At 33.5% G+C, this 23070-nt stretch overlaps 1 protein-coding gene across 4 annotated transcripts in view; it reads left to right on the top strand.

Moving 5' to 3' along the window:
* LOC115211598 (arfaptin-2) overlaps positions 1–23070 on the top strand; it is a 106088-nt gene that overhangs the window by 4942 nt on the left and 78076 nt on the right. The gene's annotated exons all lie outside the window — the stretch shown is intronic.

Consider the following 23070-nt stretch of genomic DNA (forward strand, 5'->3'; position numbering starts at 1 on the left):
TACCGCTAAGCATTTTGTCCGGTATGCTAACGATTCTGCTAGTTCGCCACCTTCCGATAATAATAATTATGGTTTCTAAATTCGGCTTAAAATGACGGTAGTGATTTGTTCAATCCACACCGTATATGACTGGCACTTGTATGGGCACTTTATCAACACAGACAGAATGAAAAGCAAAACCACCCTCGGCGCGATTTGAACTCAGAACGTATCGAAGTACAGCAACGCATTTTGCTCGCAGCTTTACCAATTCCATTGAATAGTTTGGTTCATTTTATTTTAATATATCCTATTTTGTTTGTACTGTTACATCCTAGCTAAATTTTCACCGATCCGAAATCTTTCGAATAAATTCTTTAATTGATCAATTAAATGTTCTTATTTTAATTGAAGGTATCGATATTTGCTGATTTATAATTCAGCCAAAAGTTCACTTAGAGTAAGCCCACTATCTCCGATCAAACACTTACGCTTTCAGTTGTAGGTGTGAAGCGTTGTAGTGTATTCCCTGCATACATAGACACGTATATGGTGTTATGGCGAAACATCGCCGGTGTTATAATTATAGCCTTAGCCATTAAAAATATATTTATATATCTAGCAGGTGATTGTTGTTGTCGAATCGATTCGGTAGCTTATTTTCGAACCTGGTTGCAGCAATTTTATTTGAATAATCATTGAGAAACGTGTAAACATAGCAATATCCATTTTACCCACCGATTAGTTTATTTAAAAAAAAAAATTTATCTAAAGCAATCACAATTTTTATTTCGTGCCGAGGGCAGTTAAGCTTTCCGATCTTTTGAAACTCGACGAAATCAATACAAGGACTCTTGGGGGAAGGTTGAACGTCACAGCGTCCTATTTCTTTATAAATGTAAAGCCTTTGGGAATTCTCTATTACTTAAAAAAAAATCAGGTTTAGGTAGATTGGAGAAAAATAGTTTTCATTGTTTATATATATGTGTGGATGGATAGATGGATCTACACAAACGCTTTTAAATGTAAAAATGCATTCATTGCATTGTTCAGTCTTTGTATTTGTTATACAGCAATAATATAGTTTCAGTACTGTTCTTTCAATTACTGACTAATGGGTTTAACTGTCTCTGACACGCCAGCTATCAACCGCCAAATTTCTAGTTTGTTTGTGATGGCAGCTGTTATACAACGTGTGTTAATAGCCTGTCGGTTGGTATAAGACCATCTCGGCACACATCTGTTACTTTTTGCTTTTGCCACGTCTTAATAGAAAATGAAACGTACATTTCCACCATGTTAATTAATAAACATTTAACTATACTGCGCGTAAAGGTATTAAGCTCTTGGTGGACTGAACCCTGGGTTTGATTCTTAAATTGTAGCTGTATATTACTTGAAAAGTCAGCGTTGCAATAAATACCTTTATCTCTATCCCCTTCCCCAAAGGAGCTGGGCAGCTGTTAATGAATACCTCTGATCAATTAGGTCATGCACACTGCCACTGTTGCAGTAATTTATAAGAAATATAGGTGTGTGAGTGTGTATGTGGAGTATTCACATTTATATATTACAGAGAATCAATAAATTTATTAATAAAATAGATATTACCGCAAATAGTATTAATATTCAATGTAGATTAGTTTAGCTAGTTATCAGTGTTGTTTCAATCTGGATTGCATGAATTATTGTTTACGTGACATGTATGTATGTATGTATGTATGTATCAATCATTAAAAAATAAAGAGAGAGAGGGACTCATGAATTATAGTTAAGTTAGTGTTTATATAGTGTCATAAAATAGATCTCTAGAAAAGAGTACACACTAATGATGTCATTAAATAGCTAATTAGAAACAAATTATGCTTGATAGGAAAACAAGGAGTATCAGTCAGTGACTAATAATGAAATGCTTGACAAGTATGGGAGACAACTCTGGAGATGTTTGACTCTCATTAGACCTCCTCTGTGAAGCATAGACTTCATTGCATATGCTGAGGTAGTGATGAGAGAAACATTAAGTAAATGTATAAGGTTGGCATGCAAAAATAGAAATGTTCAGAGAACAGTTTACTATTAGATGCCATCTGCAAGAGGAAATAATTAAGTTTGTGTTTACATATTTAATGCAAAGAACATCAAAAAGCTAACTAGACAAGAAAGCATGTAATGAGGAGGTGAAAAATATTACTCAGTGACTAATACTTTTTGTTTTGTTCCAGAACATTGTCTTGCATTCATACTATTGCAGTGGTTGAACATATACTGCAGCTGCACTCCTTAATGCTTAACATCTTTCATGAATTTGTAGTTTATCTTTTCAAATTTCCTGCATTGCACTTGGTTTATTCATTCTTGTCATTTGTACATCTCTTATTGCTGATGTTTTGGTGTCATATGGCTGTACTTTCCAATGTTCATCTAATCATTGATACTGATATAGTTGTGATGTTATTAGGGATAATGCCAGCTTTTGTTGTGTGAGTCTACATCTAAGAGAGTTAAATGTCTACCCCAGGCAGCTATAATAGTAATAAAACTACAAGTTAGCATCTAATTATTGTCAGTAAATTACGTGTTAGCATTGTAAGTACTCTTTATATGAGCCCATAGCCAAGCTTAGCTAGTACTGTTAACTTTATATCTCTAATATATGCAGCCTATGGTGTTGAACATTTATCATGAGAAGCTGACAGCACTAACAAGAAAATAGAAACAGTAGCCTATACCATTACCAAATAAAGTCCAGCTATATTAACAGCTGGTACCTAACCATCTTAAAGTAAATTTCTCAGTCATTATTTCAGTATCAGTATTACGTAATGTATGAATGACTGCGTGGTTAAGAAGGTTGCTTCTCAACCACATGGTTTTGGGTTCATAAGTGTCTGCTGCTATAACCCCTGGTCCTGGATTTAGCAGATGTAAACTGAAAGAAGCCCATTGTGTGTGTGTGCATGTGCTTGTATTTCCTTGTCACTACCATTCAATCAGTATCCTTCATTTCTAATCTTCTGTGTAAACATGTCTGACTTTGAGGAAATATTATTTTACTTGAAAACTAGTGAAGGTTGGCAACAGGAAGAGCACTCAGCCTTAGAAAATCTACCTCAACAAATTCTGTGTGACCTATTCAAGCATGAAAAGTGGATGTATAATTGATGATGATGATGATATATTTAAGAAGAAAACTAGTTAATACTTTGAGCATTACATGCATACTATTCTAGCAATTAAGAAATTTGATTATTATCAGAGACCAAATAATTGAAACTTAGTGTAGATATAAATTAAGAAAAGTATATCATCTTTTAAAGGTGATAGTTTTAGTCTAAAAACTGATAATATTGTCATTGGTAAAAATACCTGTTCTGGTTTCAGCCATTGGGTTAGGGATGTGCTGGGACAGTCTCAGTGGTGAAATGAAGATGCAGGTTCATTGGAATGCATTGATTTGAAAGGTCAAGTGTTCTGCTAATACTGGTTGGTGGAGGTGGTCAACTATTTTATTATCACTCTGTTATAAGGTTTGTCTAGCAAAGTGAAAAGTCTGAAATGGTTGCTTGTTTCTTAGGCAGATAATGTGAAGGAGTCCAGCATTCTTTACATGCTTGATTTCCTGGTCAGCTGAGTGTATGCATGTGCTTACAGTTAATTTGATTTTGTATTTGAAGGCTGTACACAGTCTCTCATTTGCAGGATAGATGTATTGAAGACATAAAAAACTAAATGTCATAATGTAAATATGAATATATTCTCCCCCACCTCAGCTTAGCTTTTCCTGTTTTGCAAGTTACTAGGCAACCTCACTAATGCCAATGGAAAAAAACCCAACAAAATAAAAAAAAGAACAAAACAAAACAAAAAAAAAAAACACCACCACACACACTGTAAAGTGATTGGTGTTACAAAGGGTGTCTAGTCATAGAAGCCATGCCAAAGCTGACATCGGAGCTCAATACAGCCCTTGCTGGATCTTGCTAAACATCCAAACCATGCCAGTATGGAAAAATAATGTTGACAATGATAATTATATTGATAAATCTTTTTAACTTCTACACTTCCTGGTACTCATTCAAATAGAAAGACAGTGCAGTTTAGAGGAGTATTTCCTTATAATCCTCTCTAACTTGCTCTCCACTCTCTGTTATGGGTTGCAACAAGTTTAAAAAGTGGCTGTGATTAACTTATTTTCTACACAGCGAATTCCTCTTCCACGAATCATTTTGGATGTCACTTCCTTTCATGTTTCATGTGTGATTAGATGCATGCAGACTTCAGTATGTGTATATTTTTTTGTGGATGAAATGTTATGAACAAAATGTTGAAGCTATTAGCTTTTCTCAAGATTTCATTTATAATAGCTCAAAATGCAATTTTTTGTTTTCTTCAACAACGATCTGTTGGTGGTACTGTTGACCCTTTCAGAATTTGAACAAAATACCATTTTAAAAGCCAACAACTAGCAAGGATAGTTGTACTTGTTAAACCTTTCTCCAATGTAACCAATGGTATATAGTGACATAAATTCTTGTTACTGACCTATTCTAGCAAGTTTGTGCATGTATGTGTGTGTGTGTGCTGTGGACATAGTTTAAAACATTTCATTTCATCACCTGCTAAATACTGATTTTAATAAATAAGTTTTATAAAAAGGAAGATGTCTTATTAATTGATGAATTTTGTAAAGTTAAGCTATTTTTACAGCCCATATTTTTAAAAGGCAAAACAATAATTAGTTTTGTTTTATTTTTGTTCATTTGTTTTTATTTTTAATGCTGTTTTTCCATGTTCATATGAGTTTGATGAGGACATATTTGAAGCAGGATTTTATAGCTGGGTACTTTTACTGTTGCAAACCCTTACCTATTTTTCAAGTAAGGGATTTGTTATTCCATTAACTTTCTAAAAGCTAAGAGTGACCAGTCATAATATATCCAAAGAATGTAAATTTAACACCGTTTAGCTTAAGCAAAGCATTGTCATCATTGTTATATTTGTGTGCATGCACACATGCATTCTGTCATATATATATAAAAATTCAGGGTGAATACTTGATAACTGTAAGCACCTGTATATGCCAGTTAGTGGTGTAGGTGATAGAGTATATTTATCAAAAGAAAAACAGGATGCAAAGGACTTGGCGGTACATATGTTTCTGGCCTTTATTAGACAATTTATATCAATGCATAATTGATGTATGTCAATAGCCTTCATCAGCCACGCACAATTACCACACCAAGGACATGTATTACGTTATAAGTTTGGGAAAAAGACGATTTTCGTTAGGGATGCAAATCCTCGTATTCGTATATGGCAGAGTGAGACACCGAAGCAAAAACAAAGCGTCCATACCGTTTTTCACTTGAAGTTTTTCCCAAACTTATAATGTAATACATGTCCTTGGTGTGGTAATTGTGCGCGGCTGATGAAAGCTATTGACATACATATTACATCAATTATGCATTGATATAAACTGTCTAATAAAGGCCAGAAACATATGTACCGCTAAGTCCTTTGCATCCTGTTTTTCTTTTGATAAATATATATATATAGGGTAATCCCATAAATAATGCAGTTTTTTAATACTTCTTTTATTTTTCAAAATTAAGATAAAGTTCTTTTTAATCTAAAATATACTCTCCTTCATTTTCTACAATGCTCTTCCATCTATCTTGTAGACTTGCAAGGCCCCTCTTCCAAAATTCACTTGTCCGGGACAAAAAAATACTCCTCCAGTACTGTTCTGACCTTTTCTGCAGAGTTCATATTTTTTCTGTCCAAATGATTTTGAAAACTGCGGAATAAATGATAATCAGATGGGGCACTGTCTGCCAAATATGGTGGGTGGGTCATTGTTTCCCATTCAAACTGCTCCATGTCATCCTCGCTGAATATGGTCAAGCATTATCCTGATGGATGAACACCTTTCGTCTTGAAAGCAAAGATGGTCATTTTTCTTCTAGTGCTGACTCAAGCTGCTCATAGCAGATCTCCTTTGTTATCTTTTGGTTTGAGTTTAAAAGTTCAAAGTGGACTAAACTTTTCATATCCCACCAAACAGATAACAGCACCTTATGTGGGTGAAGACCTTTAGCTTGGGGTGCTGGTGTTTCTTCTTTCCATACCCACTGTCTTTGATGTTTGACATTTTTATAGAGAACCCATTTCTCATCACCAGTCACTATTTGGTTCAAAAACGGTTCATTCATGAAATGTGATAGCAAAGACAATCAAACATTCACTTCCTGCACATGATTAGACTTGGAAAATTTGTGAGGAACCCATTGACCCAATTTTCTGGCTTTTCTGATGGCACACAGGTGTCAATGAATGGTTGAATGACCAAATCCAAGCTTCTCTGCTAGTTCCTCAACAGTTACAATGGGATTTTGTTCCACCTGGGCTTGCAGGATGTCATCATTGAGCTCTACATATCTTCCAGGATGAGGCTCATCTTCTAGGCTGTAGTTTCCTGCTTGGGATTTCTGGAACCACCATTGACACTGGCTTATGCTTATTGTTTGATACCCATATACTACATTAATATTCCTTGCGCTTTCTGTTGCGTTGTTGCCTTTATTGAACTCATAAAGCAAAATATGCTGAATATACTCCTTTGTCACTTCCATTATAGCTTTGAAAAAATAACCGTTAAAATCGAACTGCACTCTTCAAAATTTGTACTAAGACTAAGGACAAGGTAAAATTACTACCTGCTTTTATAGCAAGTTGATACAGGTAGTTTATCCCATCCCCCTCCAACTTTTAGTTCATGCATTTGAAAAAAATGCATTATTCATGGCTTGACCTAATACATATAAACAACAAAAAGTCAGGAGGTATGAGCAGTGAATATATTTAACCACTTGTCATCCTTAGGATTATGGTCATTTTGCAGACTTCTTCATGAAATAATAGTTTCAGTTTATAATAAATTACATTTACATGTCTGCTCTAATATACATGCTGTGCATTATACAATCATGGCACTCCATCGGTTATGACAATGAGGATCCCATTTGAACCGATCAATGGTAACAGCCTGCTTGTGACATTAATGTGCAAGTGGCCGAGCACTCCACAGACATGTGTACCCTTAATGTAGTTCTTGTGTGTGTGTGGGGGGGGGGGGTTCAGCGTGACCTTTGAAATACAGGTATAACAGAAACAGGAAGAAAGTGTGAGAGAAAGTTGTGGTGAAAGAATACAGCAGGGTTCGCCACCACCCCTAGCCGGAGCCTCGTGGAGCTTTAGGTGTTTTCGTTCAATAAACACTCAAAATGCCTGCTCTGGGAATCAAAACCGCAATCCTTTGATCACAAGTTCACTGCCCTAACCACTGGAGCATTGCGTGCCTCTACGCATTATACAATACAATTGTATCTATAAATTCTCTTTGAAGGCTTTGGTTGGTAAAGGGCTATAGTAGGAGACACTTGCTCTGACATGCATTGTTATCTTAAGGCATGGGCACACTGGCTAGTTGCCTAGAGGCCTCACAAGTCTGGGGGCCCAGTTCTTATCTCTTTATGTTATAGCTTGTTGTCAATAAATAAATACTATAAGGCCCAGTGCACTGATTTGCCTGGGGGCTTCATGAATGTAGGGACCCAATTTTGATCTATGTTGTGGCTTATCAATAAATAAATACTATAAAGTCCAGTGCTCTGATTTTCCCAGGGGCTTATAATACTGTTAAGATGGCCCAGGTGATAATGTTGCTGCTAAGATGACCCTGGTGATATGCAGTTGGACTGAACCTCAAATCATAGCTGCAAAGCAAACTTCTTACCTGTACAGCCAAGCCTATACCTGCATTTCATAATTTTCAATCTAATTTTGTGATCACTAATTATTTTCATTATTATATTGAGTTAAAATTTTAAAATTTCATCTTTCTGGAAACTTACTTTAACATCCTGGAATTTAGTTATTAAAATGATAGAAGACTTTGTCTTCTTTAGATAACCAAAACTAAATCATAAATATAGTTTTCCACTGAAACGAAAAACAGTTTCTATGGAGATTGTTGTCATGCTTGTTAGATAGTTTTTGAAAATGATGTTCACACAAGTCCAGTTTCCTTTTTCCTATCAATTTGCCCATCAGCCAGTTTTTGTTTTCTAAATGCCTCCCATACATTGTTAGATCACCATTTGTGATTATAATAGTCAAAGACACGTGCATACGCAGAGAGAGAGATGAATGTGTAGATGTACCATGGGTTAGACCACTGACATGAAATAAATATATATATATATTGCTATAAAGATAAAGTTGATATATTTTAGGGGAGAAAGGGAGAATGCCTTTGGACTCTGTATTAATACCATATACGACAAACATATTTTTTTAAGAAGCAAAAGAATGAGTATGTGCTGAATGGAAGTCTTGAAGAAATGGAGACCAAAATGTATCTTTTAGATAAATGATGAAAATGATTGTTAATTAGAGAAATATATGTTGAGGAAATTCCTCAAATGACCAAAGACAAATATGAATTTTGCAAACAACTTAGCTTTAGAGTTAAAACTTGAAGTGGTACTCACTAGATCATAAATGCCAGTGTATAAGGTGACTGTGTGTGAACGAATACTTGCTGAAATTCTATTTAAAATGTAGTTTCGAGCTATACTTGCTGTATAAACTATCTAACAGTATTTCACAATAATGTGTTACGAGTATTGGTTTTGGTTCAGTGTTTGAGAAGTTTTCCCAAGATGGATACTAATGAGTTTTTTTTTTAGGTATGTTTTAGTATACACTGAAGCAAAATCAACAATTATTATCTATAATAGTTATTAAAACTGTGGACTGATGCTGTTTAGTACACTTCTAAGTGACAGTAGTCTTGGTTAGCAAAATTTAGGCAGTCCATTTTAAGTAACAGTAAGAATGTTAGCTACTTACCACAATATATGTCAAATGTACCTGACAGGTGTATGTGAGCTTATGATTGCTGTGCTGTTATCTTAAGGTATATTTAACAGACTTGTACAACATTTTTATTATTTTTATTTCAAACCATATTACTATTCTTGTTTCACAAACATACTTCTAAGTTTCAATAGAAAATATTGAGAATTAAGACTGTTGGTGCTGGGATCCACTAAATCACATAATATTTAGGTTCAGATTTTATACTTATGTGTAAGATGATCTCTTGTGTTTCTTTTTTTTTTTTTTTTTTTAAGGTTAAGATTCCATTATATACACTGACATGTATGGTATTCATAATGATAACCTAGAAAAATAACTGGCATGTTTAATATGACAGTATTAACCCCTTTATTACCAACCCATCTTGTTCTAGATACAAACTTCCTGTTTAAAATGATCCAAATTAAAATCTTTCATTAAAATTCCACATTAATTTATGTTCCAAACACCTGTTTCATAATGATAAAATTATTTTACTAAACTCATCATTATTTTTAAAATTAATTGAAAGAAAGACAGTTTATTTCAACAGACATATGGGAACAAAAAAAAGTTAAATAAACTTCGCATATTATTAGCATGGAAATTAATATGCAAAAATATTTTTTTTTAAATTGTAAATTAATAAGTTTAGATACTAGTATTTACAGTTTTATTAATGAGAGTATCAGAATTACTTTCAACCTGTTATTTTTAATTTCTAAAATTTATTTATTTGCTTATTTATTGTTCTTGGCAGTGTTTCTGTAGGTAATATCTGCTGAAAGCATTCATGCATGCACTGACACCCACAAACATACATACTGCTTGATTAAAAAAAAAATTAAATAATTAAACTTAAAATATATTGAATATTAGTAGATATGAATTGAAGTGCAATTCATTTGATAGAAAAACAGGTTAAAAAAACCAAAAAAAAAAAACAATTGAAAAAATGTGTGTTAGGTCTGAGCTGTTTGATAGGATTACTTTTACAGTGAGTTTGATTAGAAATCGATGTAATTACAAACTACAATTTATTGAGATTCTTAATCTTTAATTTGGTAGTATCAAAATTAAGATTCTCTGCTAAATGCTATTTGGCTGTCATATTGCATTTGTCCATTAGCTAAAGAAAATAATTAGAATATTTTAAAAATAGGTGACTAAAATTTTAGGTTGTTGAATATCCTGTTGAACATCAATCAGGTAACTTTGTATGCAAAATTTCTAAGCAAACTGCTCTGTTATTCCTGATATTTTTTTTAATGCACATTTATGTTTGCATATATGTATATACAATGCTACCTTGTCATATATTACCTTTTTTAATAAAAAGCTACTTATAAGTATAAAAAAAAAAAATTCCGTAGACTTTAGGTCAATGTTTTACATAAGAAATAGTGTTTGTAACTGTTAGTAATGGTTATTAGATGTTGAGGGTTGATGATTGTTTAAAGCAGGTTTCTAATCAGTGATTCACAAAGAGATTGTTGTCATTCATATTGATGAACTGGTTGGAAAACAACCAATCTAGCTGGGAAAATGTACAAAGTTATTCATGTCATTGTAGCTTATACGTAATGTAAGCTGATGTGTATATGTATATATATATATATATATATATATATATATATATATCAGTGTGTTATAGAAGGCTGTAGCAATGCAGATCGAACATTAAATATCAATAACACCATCAACAAAGATATTGTAATTTTATCTTAGAAATACTTGTTTGGTTCTGATATTTTGAGTAAAATACCCCTTTATGTAATCATTTAGAGAACAAGAGAAAGAGATAAATTACAAGTCCATTAGGTTGTCATGACAATTCATCAGCATGCCAACCTAATGGACGTCTAATTTTTTTTCTTCCTTTTGTTCACTGTTTGATTGATAGATGGCTCTCACTTGGCTTGGAGGTTTGACCATAGTGGCTCAGCAAGCTAAGGTGGTTGTAGTGACCAGCAAATTGTAGGTTTTACATAAGTGACATTATAGGTAAATTGCCTTACAGGCCTGTAGAACTCTTACCAATCTAGGTTTTTGTTCACTGAATGCTTTTGTAAAGGGGTATTTTACTCAAAATATCAGGACCAAGTAAATATTTCTAATGCAACATTTCAATATCTTTGCAATTATGATTACTGATATTTAACATTCACTCTGCGTTGCTATATCTTTCTGTAACACTTTGACTTTCTACATGTTCTGTAATGCTTCAAGCAAATTACAGCACCCTACCTCCCCTCTTTCTCTCTCGCTCTCCCTCTCTCTACACACATATATATATATGTGTTTGTGTGTGGAGAGAGAGAGAGAGAGGGGTATAGATATTTAAATCACAATGTGTATTAGAAAATCTTAGTTAAATTTAATCTTGTTTGCCTGCAGTTTATAACAGCCATGGTATAGAAAGTAATCAAATGTAAATACTTCTTATTGTCTTTGCACACAAAAAGTAAAGATGATCCTGATAAGTTTCAAGAAGGCTGGTTAGCCATTCTTTAGAGGATAAGTGCATTTCATCCTTCTTCTACTTATGAAGAGAATTTGATAACAGTCACTATTTAAATCAAGTATAAATCAGGACAAGGCTGAAATAGCTGACTAATTTGTGGTGTTATTAAAAAATTATTATTTTATGCATAGTTAATATGTATCAGAAAATCTAAGATGAATTTAGTCCACAGTAATTAACCTATAGTTTATAATGCTCTTCTGCTAGAGAGAGCGAGCAACTGTTAATACATTTTGTTCTCTCTGCACTCAGAAAATAAATGAGTTTTATCCTGATATATTTTAAGGGTGGTTGGCCCATCTTTATAGGTAGAAATGTAAGGAGTATTTTTCCTCTAATTAGAGGATATGTATGGAAATCTATGAGAAATGAAGGGACAAATAAGGCATTGATTTTGGCAACACATGGAAGTGCTGGGCTGGGTAGGATTAGTTGGGGGAGTGGATAGTGTTACTTTCTAGGAGGCTGTGTAGACTTTTAATCCCTTTTGAAGGATAGAAATGAAGACTCAGGGAAAGATAGGAGTGGTTGTGGGTGTTTGATAGCAGAAAGTGCAATTTGCAAAGGATGCTGTACTGAAGCTGTTAAGTTGCATGGTGAAGTGTGAGGGATAAGGGGATCCAAACATTGGTTGGGTAAATGTGTGGTGAAGGTGTGGAAATATGTGTGATGGATTGGGCTTGACGGAGGATAGAATCTATGACATTTCAAAGGGTACTCTTGTAAGATGAAAAAAAAATGGTTCATTTGCTTCAACTTTGAGACACATTCAAGGTTTTTGCCATGGTGACAAAGGTAGAGGGAAATGTGATTAATATTTTATTTTCAATAGTCTGAAGAGATCAGTTTTGACGTTTATACTGTTGAGATGTATGAAGTAAACATGATATACTAATTTGTGTTAAATAGACTACTGCTTTCCTGTTAAAAGAAATCTGTAAGGAATCATTGGTAGTGGTTTGACATGTGCACTACTGTAAAGCTGTGACTTAGCTATTGGCTGCAATATGGTTGATGACCTTGTTTTTCTTTGATTTGCTTGTCAGTATGTTTAATTTCCCATGGAATTTATCACAAACTTTATCATATTCATTTCCTATACTCTATACTTAGATTAGTAAGAAATAAAAGATTTTTTTGTCACTTCCCTGTCAACAACAAACAATGTGTAACATATGTATTTGTGTGTTTTTCTTGGTCTTCTAGAGTTTGCTTGTTTGTTGAAAAAGAGAATTACGGCAATGTATGTCAGATACCTTCAGTGAGTAGTTCAGTTTATAGCAAGTTAATATATACTTTATAGTGGTTTCCTGCAAGACAGGTATAGTGTGTTGAGCATTCATATATGTTCACATATGTTGGACAAGGCTTACAGTTGATATCAAATCAGATGTGATTGAAGTTGGTAACAGCAACATTTCTCATGCGTCTCAAAACATGAAAGTTGTTTGGTGTTATATTTGAGAAGTTATTAAATTGTGGAGGCACGTGGCTTAGTGGTTAGGGTGTCAGCATCATGATTGTAAGATTGTGGTTTCGATTCACATTACTCCAGTCCGCTCAGCTGACAAAAATGAGTAACACTGCGATGGACTGGCGTCCCGTCCAGCTGGGGAACACATACACCATTGAAACCGGGAAACCAAGCCCATGAGCCTGGCTAGGCTTTAAAAGGGCGAAAGAAAAAATAATTCATTAAATTAATCAAAATAACTATATTATTCTTTTTGGTATACTGCTATTAATTTCATCTTTCTTGTTTAGGTTACTTAATCTGTTTATCTGATGCCATTATGGAAATTTATTTGTGGGATCATGATTACAATGATGATGATAATTTAGAATTTAGTATTTATTTGTTTTGTTTTTTTAAATGTCTTAGTCAGTAGAGTGAGGGGTGCACCCATGAATCTTTCCATGCCCTCCATGACTGCTAAGAAGAAGTTATTCTCAATCTGAAGGCCTGGTCCAAGTGCTTGCAACAGAGTAGACTCTTTTAAAGAATTTCAAGATCCAGGTAATAGTTTAGCCGTGCAATATATTCATCAGTCCACTAACAATGTGAATTTAGTATTAGACCACCCACTAAAATATTTTAATTATCATGCAGGTAAATACATAATATTTTCCTCTTTAATCATTTCTTATCTGTCAAACAATCAGATTCCTAAATCTTAATGTTAAAAATAAAAATAAAAGTTTCACATAGTGGAAGTTAACCTTTGTCTTATTTATTGTTCTGAATATGTCTTATTGTTACCTATCTAATGATTACATATTCATACTAAAAATTGCGTCAGTCAATTGTTTCACTGATGACATCTGCTAAAATTCCCAAACAGCAGACTACTGAAATAGTAACCTTAACTTTCGTGGATTGTGCAGTAGCTAATTTCTTTAGTGCAAATCGTTGAAACTGTATTTATTCATGCATAGTTGACCTGTATGTAGCCGAAGTTGGCAGTCATTAACTACCATTAAATTCCTGTACACCCTAACTGTTTTATAGAATGAAGTAGATATGAAAAGTTCAGTATTACTCAAGTAACATTCTTTTGTAAACAACTATTAAACTGAAAATTAATGATAATTGAACTGGTATATACCTGAGTAAAAGCCAGTTGTATTAATTATTGTATGTCTACATGTAACAACCTTTCTTAAAAATAGTTTTGAATCTGTTCTATATGTATAATGGTACAAACATGGCTGTATGGTTAAGAAGTTTGTTTCCAAACTACATGGTTAAGATTTCGTAGATAGAAACTGAGAGAAGCCTACTGTGTGTGTGTGTGTGTGTGTGTATATATATATATATATTATATATATATATATATACGAGCAACCCCCCCCCCCCGTCCAATGCCGAGTTGACAAAGATTTAAACACCTGCAAAAGAAGAAATATAGACTTTTTCTCGCATACACGTATTATCAATTGCAACAGCTGATGTACTTGTGCATACAAATGCATGTTCCTATGGCTTTATCGATCACATTCTCACCTGGAATCGATTTTTGTAATTTTTTCAAGACTTATACTGTCGGTATCTACATATCAAATTTGACCGCAATTGGATGGAGGATGCCTGAGATCCTAGAAGGCACACAGACAGACAGAACGGATTTTATATAATATATATATATATATATATATATATATTCTCCACCCTCAGTTGCTCCTGCTTAAACCATCAATTCTCTGTACCCGTACTATTCCTTCAGATTTACTATTACCCACCTACAAGGCATTCACAAAAGAATAGAGAGAGAGACATCTGAAGACTATGGAAATATTTACCTATTTAAAGACTATGGAAATATCTACAAAACATTTCACTTAATAATTTTTTTTTTTTCCAGTTTAATTGTTTTTCTTAGTTGAAAAAATTTTAAAGACAGAAATTGGTACTAAAATGTACTTCATGATAAAATTATTTTAGCATTTTCTACCTTGTCTTATTTTCCTTATCTGTCTGCCAAGAGAGGGAGAGAGTTTCAAAAATTAAACAGAAGCACAACAAAAGGAACAAACAGAAAATTCACACACATGGCTTGGTTATGCTCATTCCTCATCAGTTATTGTCTAAAGAATCATTACAATTTCATGCCATGTGTGTACACTTGTGTCTCTTTGTATTGGCAGATGCTATAGTTGTGAAGTCACCATCATATAAATGGTATCATTCACTTCTGGTGTTCCATGAAAACATGCCTAGCCAAGGGAAAAAGATTACTTTACTAGGAAATAGATGAGGGTTGGCAACAGGAAGGGCATCCAACCAAAGAAAATTGACTATGGAAGTAGGGAAAAGTGGACATTAAACCAATGGTGATAATATGCATGCATTCATGCATGTAGGCATGTATGTCGATTTGGGATACACAGTTGTGGTTTTGAGGCCAAACTTTTCCTGTGTTGGTGTGTTGTCCTTTTTGTAGCAATAAATTTTCAAATATTTAATATGTTTACAGTAAAGTTATCCTTCCCTACTACTCCAAACCTTGGAATGAAATAAATGGGTGTGGCTGTTTGGGTATTGACATTTTGGTTTGGCTGAATGCACATTCACACCTGTTTTAGTAATGAAGACAAGCACATACACACATACATGCAGGTATGCAAAAATATATACTTATAGATAGATAGTGAGAAAGAGGAAGGAAGCGAGTATGAAAGTGACATATACATACAAAGAGAACTTGGTGTTCACACACATATGCAGAGAAAGAGTAGGAGGGAATGAGAGTAACATTAAAATGTCTGATGTCAAGTAAGTCAGCATCGAATCAGAGATGCCAACCAGACTGCATCAAAATGGCTTTCCCAAAACCTCTCATACCCACCTTGATGTTACAGCAACATCTAATCATTGTAAACTTTATGAAAATTCTACTCGTAGTAATGATCAGATTTAGGAACTGAAGCAGTAAGTATAAATAACAATACCATTTTTCTCGTGTGTGTGTGTGTGTGTGTGTGTGTACACACATATGTGCATGGTCTCAATGGTGTGTACATTTTATAATGTTTATGCAAAATTTATATATATTGTACATTTTTTATGAATATAACGTATGACACTAATAGCTGGAAATAAGTGTGAAGTTACTTTTCTGAATAGCCAGTTCTACATTTTTTTTAATAGACTTAATGGATTTGGTGCAAGTTGTGGAGGATTAAATCTGTTAATGTACCCAACTAGAAGTTTTTCAGTATAATGCTACACACAGATTTCAAGGAATTTGGACCTGTTTTAGAAATTGATTTTGGTTGTTGTTGTTATCATTATTATTGTGGTTATATTTATGATTATTATTATGCATTAAATTTGCTTGTGTTAGGTTCTTAATAATAAATTACTTGTCATTGACACCAAGAAGCTTCTGGAATGATTAATGGTTGGACAGATTTTGTAACAGTAATGTTATCTTAATATTGAAGAATTATCTAGCTGGTGTTGTGTTTCTGAAAGCTTCTGTTGAAGTATCTATTTAAAATTTCACTTCTCTTCTTTTTCTTCGACAGGTCCTTGTTTCCCATTGTACTCTTTTTGTGATAAATATTTTAAAAATATCATAAGGTTGTCATTCAAATCCATAACTTTCTGTCATTCTTGGGGGGAAAAAAAGAAGATATTGAGGATTTATATGTAAAAATAAATCTAGAAAAGCTTTTTATTTATTTTGACAAACTTTACTCAAATGTGCATAACCCCTTTGTTATATTTCTACTGAAATACACTGTTTCAATTAATTTTGAAAATATAGAGGAATTTAGTATAATAGCTTTATCATAATGAAGCTGGTGTTTGAAACATAAATTAGGGTGAAATGTTGATGGAAAGTTTTTAGATCTCTTTAAGACAGGAAGTTTGCATCAAAGAATGAAGGGCAGTCTCAGGTGTGTTGGAACCAAAATGGTCAAATTTCACTCAAGATTTTGTTCTCAGTCTTGTTCCTTTTTAACTGTCATCTAACAGTCTTCTACTCTCTTTACCTTGTCACATAATGGCTGCTTGCTGCCATTGCCTGTGTATTTGTTTCATGGCTTCAGTTTGTGTTTTATTTCTTGGCTCCCATTTTCCTGTGTTTGTGTATTTCTGGGCTCCCATTTGTCTGTGTGTCTGCCTCTGTGCTATCATTTGCCTATGTGTGTGTCTCCTGGATCCCATTGTTTGTATGTGTGTGTGTGTCTTCTGGTTCTTGTTTACCGCTGTGTTTGTGTCCCTCTCTCTTTCGTTCTCTCTCACTCTCATGGCTCTCATTTGCCTCTGCATATGTGTTTCTTTCTTGGCTCTCATTTGCCTGTGTGTGTGTGTGTGTGTCCAGGCTCTTGTTTGCTTCTGTGTGTCTGTCTCTTGGCTCTCATTTGGCTGTATGAATATATATCTTTTTGAATTTCTTTCACTTCACTGATTGTCTATTATGTTTTTTTAAAATTCATGTTACTTTGATTGTGGCTTCCATTAACCTTTGTATTTTTTGATTTTAGTTCTTAAGTTTCTTTTTTTGTCGGCTTTTTTCTAAATGAAATGAAATGATACATTACAGTAATCCCTTGCCATATCGCAGTTCACCTATTGTGCACTCAGTACATCACGGTCCACCTATTGCGCACTCAGTACATTGTGGATTTTTCTGGTTAATGTATGTAAATTTATATCGTGGGCTCCTCAGTATATCATGGGTTTCTGCGGCCAATAGGTATTTATATTTTTTTATATTTTAATTATTTCTGTGGGAGGTTTTGGAACATAACACCCATGATAGTCGAGGGATTACTGTACTTGACAATATTTACATCTCACACAATCTCTTCTTGATAAGAAACAAATTAATATCCTCATAGGTTTCAATTATCTGATGTTTTAAGCTGCAAGAGGCTTAAAACCTACATCTTAGCTTAGTTGTAGCCATTACTTTTAGTGTCTGTGTTGATGAAACCGAGAAAGAATTTTGAGATGAAACTTGATAAGTAATGAATGGGGAAATATGAATGCAATAATTTTTATTGATGAAGCTTCTGCCAGCTGCAGATTTTGAAGTTTTCTTATATCATGCTCTGCTAAATGTTTTAAGCAACTATGTATTTGGGAAATATGAGATTCTGCTGAGACAGGTAGATGTATGGACTAAAGTTGGTAGAGAAATGAATGATTAGATTACAGCTTGTTGGGTTCTTTTTAGTCAACAATAACAACTACAATAATAATCTTTTCTACTAAAGGCACAAGGCCTGAAATTTTTTGGGAGGGAACTAGTTGGTTGCATTGACCCTAATGTTTCACTGGTATGTAACTTATCGACCCTGAAAGGATGAAAGGCAAAGTTGACCTCAGGGGAATTTGAACTCAGAATGAAGCGGCAGCCGAAATACTGCTAACGATTTTGCCAGTTTGCCACCTTACAACAATAATAATAATAACACTAATTATATGATAATAATAATAATAATAATAATAATATCCTTGATGAAAATAATTATTTCCTTTCTTGGTGAAAAGTCAGAAATCTTTTAGAGGAAGAGCGCAGTTGGGTAAATAATCACTACTTCATGACTGAAACTTATTTTATTAACCTGGAAAGATTAAAGGTAAATTTGGCTCTCCCAGGATTTGAATGCAGGAGAACAAAATAAATGAATATTATGTTCTCTATCCTTTCTGCTTCTCAATATATTACGATAATGATTACCTTTGATAGCACAAAATCCAACATTTTTTTTTTGTAGAAAAGGAGTAAACCCAAGTGTATTATCATAACTTGTTTATTGCCTCTAGAGCAGTGATTCTCATTGGGAGAGACCTGATGGGTGGGGGCTGTGATGATTGAAAATCTTTTGATAAAAATATTAGTTTTAAATTTGTCCAACACTATGGCATAGGAAGAGTCATATGGATGCAAACTATATGATGCTTTTTCATCAATAAAAGAGAATAGTTGAAATTTCTATAATTTTGTTTCTTTTGGGAAGTTGGTGTGTTTTTGATATTTGTCAGTTTGAGAATCCTTGTGCTAAAGAGATCAGTGGTAAAAATGATGATAATAATTTTAAAATGAAGACCAAAATTGTGTTTTTTCAGAGGTGGTGGGGAAGCTTTTACTTACTATTGTTAAAGTTTGAATCAAGTGGTAAAATGTATTAGAGTAGGGACGAAGTATTATGGTTTAATTCTACAACTGGTTTTTAATTTGAATTGTAAATAAAAAGAAAAAGAAGTGGAAAACATTCTCTCTATGGTCAGATTTTAAACATAGTTTCTTGTCTAGGTTAGTTTAACAGTGATTAGATACTTGCATTTTAATTTGCCAGAATGTATTAGAATGAATGTGTATATCACTGTTTTGACTTTTGCTGTCCTCTGTTTATGATGAATTATTACTATTAGAAGCACTGCTGGTGCTATCTTTCTGGTGAGGCAACTGCAGGAGAAGTATTTAGTCAATAATAAACCTCTGTATTTAGCTTTTGTTTCGTGGAGAAAGCCTTTGACAAGGTCCCCCACTCCTGTATCTGGTAGGCAATGCATAAGCTAAAGAGAGACGAGTGGTTAGTGAGAACTGTAAAAGTCACATACAGGAATGCTATCAGGAACATGAAAGTCAGTAATGAGTATAGCAAGGAATTTAGCATACAGGTAAGAGTTCACCAAAGATCTGTCTACAGCCCTGTCATGTTTATCATAGTCCTTCAGGCCATAACAGAAGAATTTAAGACTGGCTACCTTTGGGAACTTCTCTATACTGATGACCTTACTGAATCACTACCTGAACTAGAGAAGAAATTTCAGATGTGGAAGTAAGGTCTTGAATCAAAGGGCTATAAAGTTAATTTACAAAAGAGTAAAGTCCTAGTAAGTAGAAAAACAAATTACTGATCCCTTCAGGGAGATGGCTCTGCTTGATACATAGAAAAGATGCCTTGTTAAAAACACCTAGTACACTCTGTACCACATAAATCACCCAGTATACTTTGTAAAGTAGTTGGCATAAGGAAGGGCATTTAGCTGTAGAGTCCATGCCAAAACAGACAAGTGGAGCCCAGGTAGCTTTCCCACTGGCCAGCTCTTGTCAAACTATCCAACCAGCATGAAGAATAAAGATTAAATTATGATGATGATATGTGTTAATTCTAAATATAAATACAGTAAGTTCTGACTACTCAACATTATTTTTATAGATTGCTCTGTTTAAACGTTATCTTTTGTATCTGTAGTCTGAAGCCATTACCACCCAGTCAATAATGACCATTATATGTAAATAATCCTCTCAGTTACTTCTTGAATATATTTTTCAGTGATATCATTCTACTGACCAAAGATTAGGTACCCCAGTTTCAGTGACAGTCTAAACACTGTCTTCATAAGAAAGATATTTAATTCTTAAATTGTCCAGTTGACCCAGATATAAGTGCATATGAGTAGAACAGCTTGTAAACAATTGCTCTTTATTCTCCTTGAATGTTAGCTTGTAGTGTTAAGTTGAAATCTTGCAGGTATGCTGGAGAGGAATGGACTGTATTAAGCTTATTTTTTTCTCTCTAGATTATATACATAAAAAGATCTTGGAGATTATGAGGCTCATTCTTTTATAGTTGGATATCGTGTTGAAAATTTGATCTCAACTCTGAACGAAGCACCTCTACAATTAGTTTTTGCCTCAGACTGATTTGATTAAATCGAAGCTACAAGTGTGGAAGACAGAATCAATAAAATAAATGTAGCCTTAATAAAACCTCCTGAAAACACTATTATCTTTGCTTAAGCAAAACTGGATAAAATACTGATTTAGTCTGATGGTTTACTGAAGAATGTCCTGTCTTTACATTAATCTAACTTATAAATTTTGAGTGTGATAAATATTAGCATAAATTAGAACGGTTGGTAATTGAATAGCTTCAGTCATCAATAGTTTCAATTTTGATAAACTCATCTAGTGTTAGAACTAATTCTTTACCCCCAAATTTTGTTGTTGTTTAACCCATGGTCAGTCCTAGTTGATAAATATATGATCAAAGACTTTCCAACTGTGACCATCTTGTCTTTTTGTGTATTTATGACTACATTGAGCCATGTGTGCTTTCTTTTGTTTACACAAAATATTGTCTTTTCATCACTTATTCTGCATCGAGTAATGCATTTTTTTCTTTTAATGCAGGCTTATATTATCATCACCATCATCAAGACTCTACCTAAAATATTTCTTTTTTATTCCATTAAAAAAATTTTTTTTATGATTGTGTAACATTATTTTGATTTTTAAAACTATACTCTTTAGATCCTATTTCTTAAAATAGGAATCACCACCCTTCTGATGCTGACCTATCTGAGACTGAACCTGGTTCTGTGATTTAAACTTTCTGTTTTCAAGGGATCTAAATTAAAATCTTCCCTCAAAATGTCACTTTATTTTCCTAATACCAACTCAATAATCCTTTCTACTACAGGCACAAGGCTTGAGTTTTCTTTTTTTTTTTTTTTTTGGTGGGGTAAGTCAATTACATTGACCCCAGTGTTCAACTAGTACTTATTTTATTGACCCCAAAAGGATGAAAGGCAAAGTTGACCTCAGTAGAATTTGAACTCAGAATGGAAAGCTGGAAGAAATGCCATTAAGCATTTTGTCCAGTGTGCTAATGCTCCTACCAGCTCACTGCCTGAAACACCAACTTAATAATGGCAAAACTTGTTTTTCAAAATGAACTGATTCAAGGACAGTATATTCCAACAGAAATATGGCAACAAATTTTAAACAATCTATAATGTAGTATCTTTTCTGTAAATTAGAGGAACTTTCTGTCTTACTTTTGATTTTCTTGTTTCACAATTCTGCTGAGTCCACTAGTTTCTCTGTTGGGATGACGTTTTAAAACTTTCAGTTTATTCAGGAATATTTTCTTTAATATAGTGTTAACACTTCATGTTGATATTTTATATGTGTTTGTTCAGTCTTTCTCTTCTCCGCCCTCTCTCTTACGCTTTTTCTCTCATCCTCTTACTATTTCAAACTTTTATACCAAAGTTGCACTTTCCTTCTTTCCTTTTCCACCCACTCTGTTTAACTTTTTTTTCCTCTATTTTAATACTAGTGATATGACTGCTTAGGTCAGCAATGTTTTCTAGTTTCACTGAATATTTCTGAATATTCTGCTGAAGATTTTCTGTTTCTCTGTTCTGGTATATTAAAATTTTGCTCTACTGAGAATATGAACTGCTGACATTATAATTTTTTTTTTATAATTACTGTCATTACTCATTATTTTTACTTAATTTCATTTCTTATTGCTATCAAACAAAACAGCCAACATTTATTTGCTGAGTTAACACATAAAAAAAATGCCACGCTGTATTAGAATGTGCTGTTTGCAGTTTCAGCTGAAATTAGATATAGAAAGCAAAACATTACATATTATATGTAGATAAAGTATGCAGTATATAGGCAAGAGAATAGAAAAAGTACATGTATTTTTATATATTAGTGTTTCTCTGAATAAGTATAATTCTAATGAACTTTGACTGTTGCATTAACATCAACAGAATATTTGCTGGTTGATTTACTAGGCTTAAACGTATATAGTGTAGTTTGTTGCAAGTGAAGTTGTTTAACTCCAGAGCAATATCACTAATCAATAAATGTTTCCTATAAAATTTCCTATAAAAATTCATTTACATGACAAATGTTTATAAATGCTCTTTGCTTCTAGTTTCAACAATTGTGTGAATTACATTTAATTCCGTTGGATTGAGGAAGAAGAGGAAGTGCTTAGTGCCTTTTATAGGGGTTATTGGACAAGGTATTGATGATTATCAGGGTTAGGGTTACTCTATCTTGATTTTAAAGCCATGATTGTTTGTGAAGAGGGAGGTGGTACATGAAAATGTATCCAACTACCTACGCAGAGGGATGTTGTCTCCTAATCAATGTAGATCTATAGAAATAAAGCCAGAGTTGTGTAAACTAATAAGAGGTGTAGGTAGAGACATGAAAAGTTTTTTTTTATGATAGTTTCCTTAACATTGAGATCGGTAAAAACAATTTTAATGAAAAAATAAGGGTATTCACAGTGCACTACACATATTTTTTTAAAAGATAATTTAAAATAATTCTTAATAAACATATAGAGTTAGCCTTGATGAAGGAAAA

Source organism: Octopus sinensis, linkage group LG5 (genome assembly GCF_006345805.1).
Source record: "Octopus sinensis linkage group LG5, ASM634580v1, whole genome shotgun sequence".
Classification (NCBI taxonomy): Eukaryota; Metazoa; Mollusca; class Cephalopoda; order Octopoda; family Octopodidae; genus Octopus; species Octopus sinensis.